Raw genomic sequence first — 10,462 nt, 5'->3', positions numbered from 1 at the left:
TCTGCCTCGGGGCGGGGCTCGTAGCCCCGCACCTGCGCGCAGGCTCAGTCCAGCGGCAGTAGCGATTAGGGTGCGGGCAGGAGTCGCCGGTCTCATTCCCTCGTGGGAAGGGACACCGGGGCTGCCGTATTCCAGGCCCGCAGACTTCACGGACGGAAAGGAAGGGCTGTCACTGCATCCCGTGCCCGCATTATAGCTCCATCGCCTAGACCCGCCCCTCCCGGCCTCGGCGCTTTCCCAGCTCTCTGGGGTCTCCTGGACTCAGGAACCGAGCAGGCCCCGCCCCTATCCTCCAACCCTGGCATTGGCGACCCCTGGCGGCGGGTCTCAGCCTCAGGGGCGCACACTCCAGGCCCCGGCCGCGCCTCCAGGTCCGTGCTCCGCGGGTCCCTCAGCCAGATCTGACTTTAGCCCCACCTGCCCTTCCTCAGCGAAGCCGCGCCTACACGACCACCCGGGGCGCCCCGAGTCCCACCCTCCCTCATGCCTTGCCAAGACCCCGAAGGACGGGGGTCGTCTGTGTCTGTCTCTGGTCCCCTTGAATCATTGGGTGGACCCAGTCTGGTACACCGCAGGTGGCAGAGGCTAAACAACGCTTAGGGAGTCTTTGTTCTGATTCTGGCCCGTGGCATAGGACTTTGCCCTCCGTGGTTCGGACTGATTCAGTGTCCTCCACCCCACCCCTGGGCAAGTGCTGCTATCAGGGCAATGTCCAAGACCCAGCCCCTATTGGGGCCGGGCTCCTCCCCACCAGTGGCACTATCCCCAGTCCAAGGAGAGCAGATGGTCAGGGTCTGAGGGCCACTCTGTCCTCATCCCCACCATCAGATTTCACTCTCACCCAGCCCCCAGGACCCCTTCTTTCTTTTCTCCCTCCCATCTCCCCTGTGCTCACTCACTCCAGCTACTCCTGTCTCCAAACTGTTCTTCCAATGCCAAGCTGGTTCTCACCTCAGGACCTTTGCCCATGCTGTCCCCTCTGCCTGAAATGCTGTTTCCCTCAGACTTTCCCCCTGACCTCTTCTTCCTGTTCCGGATTTAGGCTCAAATGTCACTTCCTCCAAGAGGCTCCACATCTTCAGGGCTAAAGCTGCCCCCCAGCCCCTCTATCTGTTTCATTTCTTCCCTTCATAACATCACTTCACCAACACTCAACCCAAGAGAGTGCGAGCTGCATAGGCAGGAGCCAACAATGACTAGTCCCTGTGTCCCTTCTGCCTGGCACACAGTAGGTGCTCAAAAAAAGCTTGTTGAGTGAATGACTTCACAGATGAGCAAGAAATTTGTACTCCAAACTTGGTCGAACACAGCCCCCAAAGAGGGGGGTGTCTGCACTCATGCACTTCCAGACCATCAGCACAAGGTAAACCCTTCCCTCTCCAGGGCTTTGGTTTCCCTATCTGTTAACTAGTGAAGGCATTGAGCAAAATATTCTTTGAAACTTTGGGGATCCAAAAATGCCAACGTACAGGAATGCTTATGTAACCCTGAATGATACAATTTTCTATCCATGTTCCCTGAAAGAGTGAGCTCCCTGTCATGGGAGGCATGTAAGCTGCTTCCAGTATATTAGGTTGTAATTCTCGAGTCTGGACTCTGGATACCAGAGAAGTTTGCCTTCTTCTGAACTGGGTGCCCTTGAGCTAGTGACGCAACCCCTTTTTCACCCCTGTTTCCTCATTTGCAAACTAGCCTGGGCCTCCTGGCCTGTGGTGAGGCCAAGTGAGGTACTTGTGATGTACTTTGCAAACACCAGGAATAGGATCAAGGTTGGAAGTTTTGTTGTAATTATTAAATAAATTCACAATTTGGAGGCTGCTGCTGAAATATCTGTGCCCAGGACCACAGGGCCCCCACCCAGCCTACCAGTTCCAGGTAAACTCACCCCCGTCCACGGCGAGGCAGGCTCAGCTCCTTCTGAAAGAAGATGAAAACTGGTCATTTCCAGGGAGACAAGCCTTTCTCATCCCTAGCCGCCCACCCATCTCACCCCCAGTTGGCTCCGTGTGCACACTGCTCCAGCCTATGCCTTCTTTCTGCTTTCCCTCACACTGTGCTCAGCTCTGCCTCAGAATCTTTGCACCGGCTGTGTCCTCTGCCAGGACCACTCTCCCTCCTCTCTGGTGCTATTTAATTGCAGCTCATCCCTCAGGTCTCAGCTCAACCATCCCTTCCTCCTGGACTCCCAATCTACCTCCTTGCCCAGCTCATACCCTACTGGTATTAAAAATAACTCCATTATTGAAAATAAATTAGTTATATTTTAAAAGAAGTATGTCAATAGTGGCTAAACACTAATAATCTGTAGAGGAAAGAGAAGTTCCTGAGTCAGCCTCACCCTACCCCTCTCAGATCTGAAAGCCATTCCTCCTTCATCCTCTGCAAAGACTATTGAGGTTTGGGTCCTGGGCACTGGTGGGGAGTAGGGCACTGACCAGTCATTCCCTATTGAAGACCCTTTTAGAGCTCAGTAAGCTGATCTGCCCAACCCAGGGTGCCCTCACCACATGCAGGGCAAAAAAGCCCTGAGCTTGGGGGCTATTGTGACCCCAGAGTCCATCCTCAAATGTGACTCACCCAAGAGGGTTTTTAAATTCTCAAAATGCCGTGTAGCACAAGTTTAGAATCTGGGGACACCAAGACCTGGGTCCAGATCTATTACCTTTTCTCTCCTGGCTGTGGGACCTTAAACAAGTGACTTGTACTTACTCTCTCCTCTGCAATTTGGAGATAACATTGGGAGGGTTCCCGGGTAATCAGCCATTATTATTTGTATTATTGTTGTTGCTGCATGTTGTTGCCCTCAGCAAGAGTCTCTGCCGACTATGAGACTACTTGGTAAATTTTACATTTACTGAGCCGCCTACTGTGCATCAGGAGCAGGGTCCCTTTTTCACAGGCAGGGAAACTGAGGCGTGGAGGGAAGCCAGCCTCCCACCCTCTTGGCGGAGAATCCAGGTCTCTGGACACCACACACACACACAAAAGTACACGTGGGGGCGGTCGCATCCAGGACACATTACTACTTTTACTCAGGGTGGGCTCCGGCTGCCCACTTCCAGAGCAGAGCGTTCGCTGTGGCAACCAGTGAAGTCATCGGCCCCCGCAACCAATTGGAGGGGGCCGGAGGCTGCCTGCAGCGGGACAACTCCGCTGGAGAAGTTGGCAGGGTTTCCCTGGCAGGGGGAGAGGAGGGTCCATGGAGGTGTTGCGGTCGCCCAGCTACCTTGAGCTCAGAAAACCGAGCTCACCGTTCAAGGTGGGAGGAGGTTGACCTGCCACCCTGAGGTCTCCGTCTGTTTAAATACCTCTGTGGACAGAGCGCTCACCACCATTCAGGGCAAGAGGTCATAGACCCAGGAACCACCACCACCACCACTACTAGGGTCTCCTTCTGACCCCTCCAATTGTAATGGGATCTTATGCCAGCTCCCCCTCTGCCCCCCAACTCTTACTAGCCAGAAAAACAGGGAGGAGCTGGGATCTGAACCAAGGGTACTGGCTGCACCCTTCCTCATCCCAGCCTTTTCCTTCCAAAGCCTCCGACAGCCCTGGGTTCCCAGTCCAGCTACCCCTCATCTGGGCTGTGTAACTCCCGCCAAGCATTTCACCCCTCTGTGCCTTAGTTTCCTCCTTTGGAAAACGGCCCAGTTACATAGAGCCCTGAGAGGAATCAAGGAGCAAGCTCAGGAGTGGCTTCTATAAATCAGAGCAGAGACAATAATTTTGTGAGGTTAATAATAACCACCAATTTAACCATAAATATTAATTTGCTTCCAAAATACAAAAAGATGTGAAGTGGCAGAGAGAGGTGAGGGAAGATGAGCAGTCCTCCTACTCCCACTCTCCCCATGTCCCCCACCCCCCACCCCCACCATCCCACCACCCCTACCCGGCAAATGTTGGGCCTACACAGAACTCTCAGAACTCTCCAGGCACCACCCCCAAACTTTGGCTTCCTGCATCATCTGCTTCCACCCTCAGGCCCCTCTTGGCTGCCTATTCCCCACAGAGTAGAGTGGCTCCTGCCTAGAGGGGAGTAGGAGGGGGACCATAATTCCCTGGAACTGCCCTTTAAAAATATTTACAGCATCTTCTTCTGTGTTTGGCTGGGCCTGGCCATACTGCCTCCATTCCAGAAGCCTCAGCTCCACCCTGAGGAACCCCCAGTCTGGAGGAGACAGAGCAGGGCATAGACACCCCATACCGGAGGCATTACAGGGGAACCAGAAGGAGAGAAGAGGCTGGAGGAGGGTGTCAGGCTGGGCCAACAGGCTGGTGGGAAACAGTAGGGTAGAGGTGTGACTCAGCAAGGTGGGCAAGAAGCCCCATGGGGAGTTGTCAGTGGGAGCCAAGTGGGAGAGATGTCATCAGGGACCACATCAAACAAGCACGAAGTGCTTCCTGGAGGAGGGGAATAAGTGGAAATGGGCCATAAGGAAGCAGGGTGGACCTTCCAGCAGCCACAGAGACAAAATCCAGACACAGGCTCTAGCCAGTTTCTCTGCCCCTGGGTGCTCTGTTTGAGGATCTAGTGTTTTAAAATTCTGTTGTTGCCCAGCCAGCATGGCTCAGTGGCTGAGCATCAACTAATGATCCAGGAGATCGAGGTTCGATTCCCAGTCAGGGCATGTGCCTGGGTTGTGGGCTCGATCCCCAGCCTTGGGGATCATGCAGGAGGCAGCTGATCAGTGACTCTCCCTCATCATTGATGTTTCTATCTCTCTCTCTCCCTTCCTCTCTCTGAAACCAATAAAAAAATATTTTTAAAAAATAATAATAAAGTTCTGTTGTTTAAGCCCAGCTGGTATGGCTCAGCAGTTGAGCATCGACCTATGATCTGGGAGATCGCTGTTGAATTCCCGGTCAGGGCACATGCCTGGGTTGCAGGTTCGATCCCCAGAAGGGGGCGTGCAGTAGGCAGCTGATCAATGACTCTCTCATCATTGATGTTTCTATCTCTCTCTCCCTCTCCCTTCCTCTCTCTGAAATCAATAAAAGTATATTAAAAAAAAAAAAAAGTTCTGTTGTTTGCAAGTGGGAAATGATGAAAAAATAATAGTAGTCATGGTAGTAATAACAGTCCATGGTAACTGGCTCCTATAAATGCTACACAGAAGTCCGAGCTTGACCTAAACCAGGAAGGGCCAGTCTCCACTCTTCCCCTGACCCACAGCCAACACAAACTGGTGGCCTGCAAACTAGTGGCCCAATAACTGGTGGCCCATGGGCCAGTGTGGGTTGGTTTGGAGGAGAAGCAGGACATGCCTGGATTTAAATCCCGATTCTATCACCTACTCGATGTGACACCTCAACAGTGGCTACATTTCCCTGAGCCTCAGTTTCCCCTTTTGTAACATGGGACTCATCAGGAAATGGGTGCTTCCTCACAATGGAACAGGCCCCTACGTTAGCAGCGCCAGTTCCTGACGTTAGCAGCGCCCCCACTCGCCTACCCAAAGGCTGTTTCTCTATTTTAAGAGGCCGCGGGCGGGGCTCGAGTCTAACTGGGACTTCAGGCGGGGCCTGTCCCTTCACAATACCCCATTGCTCACTAGTCCTGTCCCACCCCCTCCTCTAGGCCCAGGCCCCCCACTCGGGTTTCTGCCCCACGCCTCTCCTCCTGCCTCCCCACCCCCACGCCGCCCTCGGGGGTTTCTGCCCCGCAGCTCTGCCGGCGTCCTCCCTAACGCCCTCCCCCGCCTCAACGCAAGGCGCCTCACCACCTCTGGCGAGTTCGCGGTCCCGCAGCTGACTGGGTTCAAGGCTCACCTTTCCCCTTCTTCGCCAGCCTCAGTGCCCCCCCCCCCCCCCCCCCCCGTCCTTTCTAGTTCTAGCAGCCCTCAGCCTCTTTCATTTCCCCAAATACCCTGCCCGCCACCCGCCGCTGCCTCCTCGGCCCCATCAACGCTTGGTCAGTCTCCGTTAGCTGGTGTGCCCGAGCGTCCCCCATCGCAGCTGACCACTTCGCAGGGTCACTGCTGCTCTGGCTTTCATCTTTCCCACCAGACTGGGAGGTCCAGGAGGAGGGTACCAGAGGGTGGGGAACATCGGCTGCCTCTGCAGAGCCAGGCACACAGAAGGCACTAATAAATATTTGTTGGGTCAATGACGAATTCCAGGTTCCCCACTTGCAACCTGGTGGCTTCAAAGGGGTGTGGTTTAAGCCCCATAGGGAAATGGATAGATTCTGTTAATTCCCAGAGAGGTCAAAGAAGTTGCCGCTCGGGTCACAGGGCCCCTGCGTGGGTCCGAACATAGGCCTCTGAGCAACCTCCTGAACACCAGCCCTGGTCAAAAAAGGGGTGCTCTTATGGCGCACGGGGAAACTGAGGCCCGAAGAAGCAAGGGTGCCTCCTGCAGCCCACCTCCTACCTAGTCAATGAGCAGTGGCTTGTGTCCAAGAGAGCTGGTTAAAGACTCCGAGTTAGATCCCCGCTGGGCGACCTCGGCTTAGTGGCTTTCCCAGACTCGGTTTCCTCATCTGACAAATGGACAGCCCCAACCTCCCTGGATTGCCTTAGGGGTGAGCTGAGGCAGGGGCGCGGTAGCAAGTTTTAATACCCATTAATTAATATTAGTGTATCACTCTAATGGGATTAATACGACGAGAAACATATGGTGAGCGCTCAAGGGCTGCGGTTGCTCATATTATTATTAGAGCAGCTGGTGGGGGAAGGCAAATCTCTCAGCCCTTTCCTCAGGGTAGCGCTCGCGGCTTCAGTTTCCCCGTATGTCAAAGGAGACATACCCCCTTCCCACCAGGCAAGCACTTTGAGAAGCAGTTGGGCAAGAGGGAGAGATCAGAATGCCTCTGCCTCAGTATCCTCTGGCCCCCCGAAGCCCCGCCCCGGTCCCCCGGCCGGGTTCAATATGCCGCGCGCCCGCCCGCGCTGGGGCCTCACCTGGAGCCCACGGCGCCGCAGGAGACTCGGCTCGTCCATGGTCCGCTAGTCCTTGCCTCGGACACGCCCCCGCCTCTGCCCCAGCCTGCGAGGCCCCGCCATTGGCCAAGCCTGTCAGCTGACTCGGATTGACCCCGCCCCTCCCGGGGAGCCCCCCATAGAAGGCCCCGCCCCCACTGGGAGGGCCGGCCCCGCCCTTGAAGGCCCCGCCCCATTCTAAGCCTAGAAGTAAACATTTTTCACTGAATCCTTCTAGATCTGAGCATTTAGGATCTAGATCTGATCCTTCTAGATCTGAGCAAATCCTGTGTTTTTTTTGAGCATTATCACCCCCATTTTGCAGATGAGGGAACTGAGGCTCAAAGAGGTTAATTTATGTGCTCAGGCACAAAACAGCTGGTAGGGTGAGGTGTGTGAGGCACCTTTGTGCAAAATTTAAGCCTGACCCCCCCCAACTCAGTAATCATGATAGGTAATATTTTAACACAATATTTTTAAAAATAAAAATTAATACAAGGATGTATTATCTACTAAACATCAATATTTTAAATAAAGACAGTATCAAACTTTGCCCTTGCACTACCCTGCTGCCTCTCTTGCCTCACCCTAATTCTGATCCCAGTCCCAATGAAAGTTAATTTACAAAACACACAGTCACTGTAGTTGCCAGTTTCTTTTCTTTTTTTAAATCCTCACCCGAGAACATGTTTTTTGTTGTTGTCCTCCCCACCTTTTATTGATTTGAGAGAGAGAGGAAGAGAGAGGGAGAAAGAGAGAGAGAAACATCAATGTAAGAGAAACATCGATTGGTTGCCTCTGGCACGCGCCCTGACTGGGGATCGAACCCTCAACCCGGATAAGTGCCCTAACTGGGAATGGAACCCTTGACACTTCCGTGCACAGGACTCTCCACCCAACTGAGCCACACTGGCCAGGGTTGCCAATTTCTTTTTTGAGGATGGATGCCTTTGAAGAGTGCCAAACTGGATATCTGGCTAAGTGCCTTAAGAGGACCACCTCATAACAAGGTATCTGATGATAATTGTTCAGCCCCACTTTGCAGAATGAAAACAAAGTCCCAAGATAGTATCCACATTCTCTCTTTTCCTGGGACTCCCACTGCCTCTGCAGCTGCAGGTTCCTTCTGCTGCTGCACTGTTGGACTTGGACATTAAAGTACGTCAAGCCGAAGGGTGCCCTCAAGGGGGTCATCCACCCAATTGCCTGTGAGGTTCTGTAGGACTCACCAAGTTTTGGTGGCTAGATTGAGCAAATAAAAATATAGGACTCCCAGGCAAAACTTGTTCTTCTCATACACAGTTTAAAATTTAATTTTAGATAAACAATGAATAATTTTTCAGTATAAGTCCCATGCAGTACTTGGGACACAGTTATGCTGAAAAGTTGTTTATCTGAAATTCTAATTTAACCGGGTGTCCTGTGTTTTATCTGGCAACACTACACTAAATGGACTTCAGGTTGTGGCTTGCATATCCCAGGTGATGGGAAGCTCATGCCTTATAATGGCCAACTGTTCTGTTTCTGGTTAGTTCTGCTTAAAAGTTCTCCTGTAGTCCAGGCTAGGGTGGACATGTGACCTAGAGTCTTTATTCACTTCAGCCGCTGTGATTAGTTTAAGGTGGACGTGTGACTCAAACTCAGCTAATCAGTCTCCCTGGGACTTAGTCTGGAATCCTGGGGGAAAAAGAGGTTTCCTGTACTGGAGGTGGGCTGGACAAATGATGAGCTGCTGGATGAGGAGCCACCAGAGAGGTCTCAAATGCCCCTGCTTTATCTGGAGAACTCCTACACAGAACTCCTTCTAAAATGACCCTTTAATGACCAAGAGGGAGCGCTTACTGACTGAATGACTGAATGAATGCAATTTTGTCATGCTGAACACTTATATATCCTTCAAAATCCTCTTCATATTCTCTTTGAGAAGCATCAGAGGACATTTATTGAGGAAATATATATTTTTTGTGAACCACACATCCATCAAAACCCTTCTCAGATGTCTCCATAAGGGTCATCAGGAACTGTGATTGTTGAATGAAAGAGTGAATTTTTTTTTCTTGGTAACCTTCTATGTATTTTTTGAAACATCCTCAAATGATCCTCTGCAGGCATCAGAAAATCCTGGTTGAGTGAATGAAAAATGTTCTTACTGGTAAATGATGCCCATTAATGTGTTTGTTAAATAAACTGATAGCTGTTCTCCTTGCAAATTCCTACTCATCTTCAACATTCTCCTTAGATGCCCCTCAGGGGCATGAGAGTCTCTTGACCACATGGAGGTAAGTAGCTCAACCCTCCTCAGACTGAAGATTGCTTTCTAGGGGAAGAAAACGGAAGCCAAGGGGGTGGGGAAGTTCTGTGGTTCCTCCTGACAAGAATTTTGATTTCCGGGGGTGAGGAGATGCCTATAACCTGATCCTGCCTGACTTCCTCTCCCCCTAGTTTGTGGGGCATCTGAAAGTGGGGCAGCCCTGGGGGCATACCTCAGCTGTGCTTCTGGGTCACCTGGGAGGAACCAATAAGGGTCCCACAGGCCTTCGTGGTGTAAAAAGCAGGCAGGACAAGGGAGGGTGGGGTGTGTGTGCAAAGACTTGGAAGGTGGGCTGTGGTGAACCTCTGGGTAAACCTTGGACTGTGACCTCAATAATTGTAGAAACATCACCTAACGTGTGTGGCTAGGGTCTTGCCCACAAACCCACCATGGCTCCCCAGTGCCCTTGGGAGAAAGCCCAGCCCCTCAATCAGTCACTCCAGGCCCTGGCGGGCCTCACCACCTTCATCTTGCCCATGGAGCCCTGGACCCATCATGTTCATCTTGGTGTTACTCAAAGTGTGTCCCCTGAACTTTGCCTCTGCTGTGCCCTCTGCTGGGAATGCCCTGTAATTATGTAAACCAAGAGCCTCCTTCTCTGGGCAGCCCTTCTGCCGTCCTTTGGAACACTCTCAGACTCTGCCCTTCCCTAACCCCAAGGAGCTGGAGGCACCTATGTCCAGCTCTCTCCCCACCCTATCTCTTTTTCTCCTTCAGTGTTTTTCCAGCAGCTGCTCTGATGTTGGGGGGATGGGAAAGAGGTATGACAAGAGCAAGGGCCAGTGCAGAGGGAGGGTCCCAAACCAATGATTAATCATATTGGCTTTCTAGTGGGCAGCATCCTTTTTATCTTTCCTGCAACCCATTGTGCAGATGGGAAAGCTGAGTCCTGGGAGTGCCAACCTTGGTGGGGTGGGAGGAGGGGGTTAGCCCTGGGGCATGGGCCTTACTCTTGAAGGGGCAAAGCTCAGCGCCACTGTTGGGCTCTGTCTCTCCATTTCTTCACCTTCAGTCTCGGGTGCCTCGGGGCTCAGTTTCCCCATGAGTGAAACAGGACACATGATGGTGTCTCTTGGAGGAGGAGGTGTCTTAGAATCGTTGAGAGGGGTCAATGAGTTTGCCAGTGTCTCCAACTACCTCTTCCATCTTTCTTTATGTTTCTCTCAATCTTTGTCTCTGTCTCTGTATCTGCCCTTCCCCCAGGTTTCACACATCAGTCCTGAAATCC

This window comes from Miniopterus natalensis, chromosome 4, assembly GCF_054644295.1.
Source record: "Miniopterus natalensis isolate mMinNat1 chromosome 4, mMinNat1.hap1, whole genome shotgun sequence".
Lineage (NCBI taxonomy): Eukaryota > Metazoa > Chordata > Mammalia > Chiroptera > Miniopteridae > Miniopterus > Miniopterus natalensis.
The sequence above is the reverse complement of the archived record's forward strand: the minus strand, read 5'-3'. Positions refer to the sequence as shown.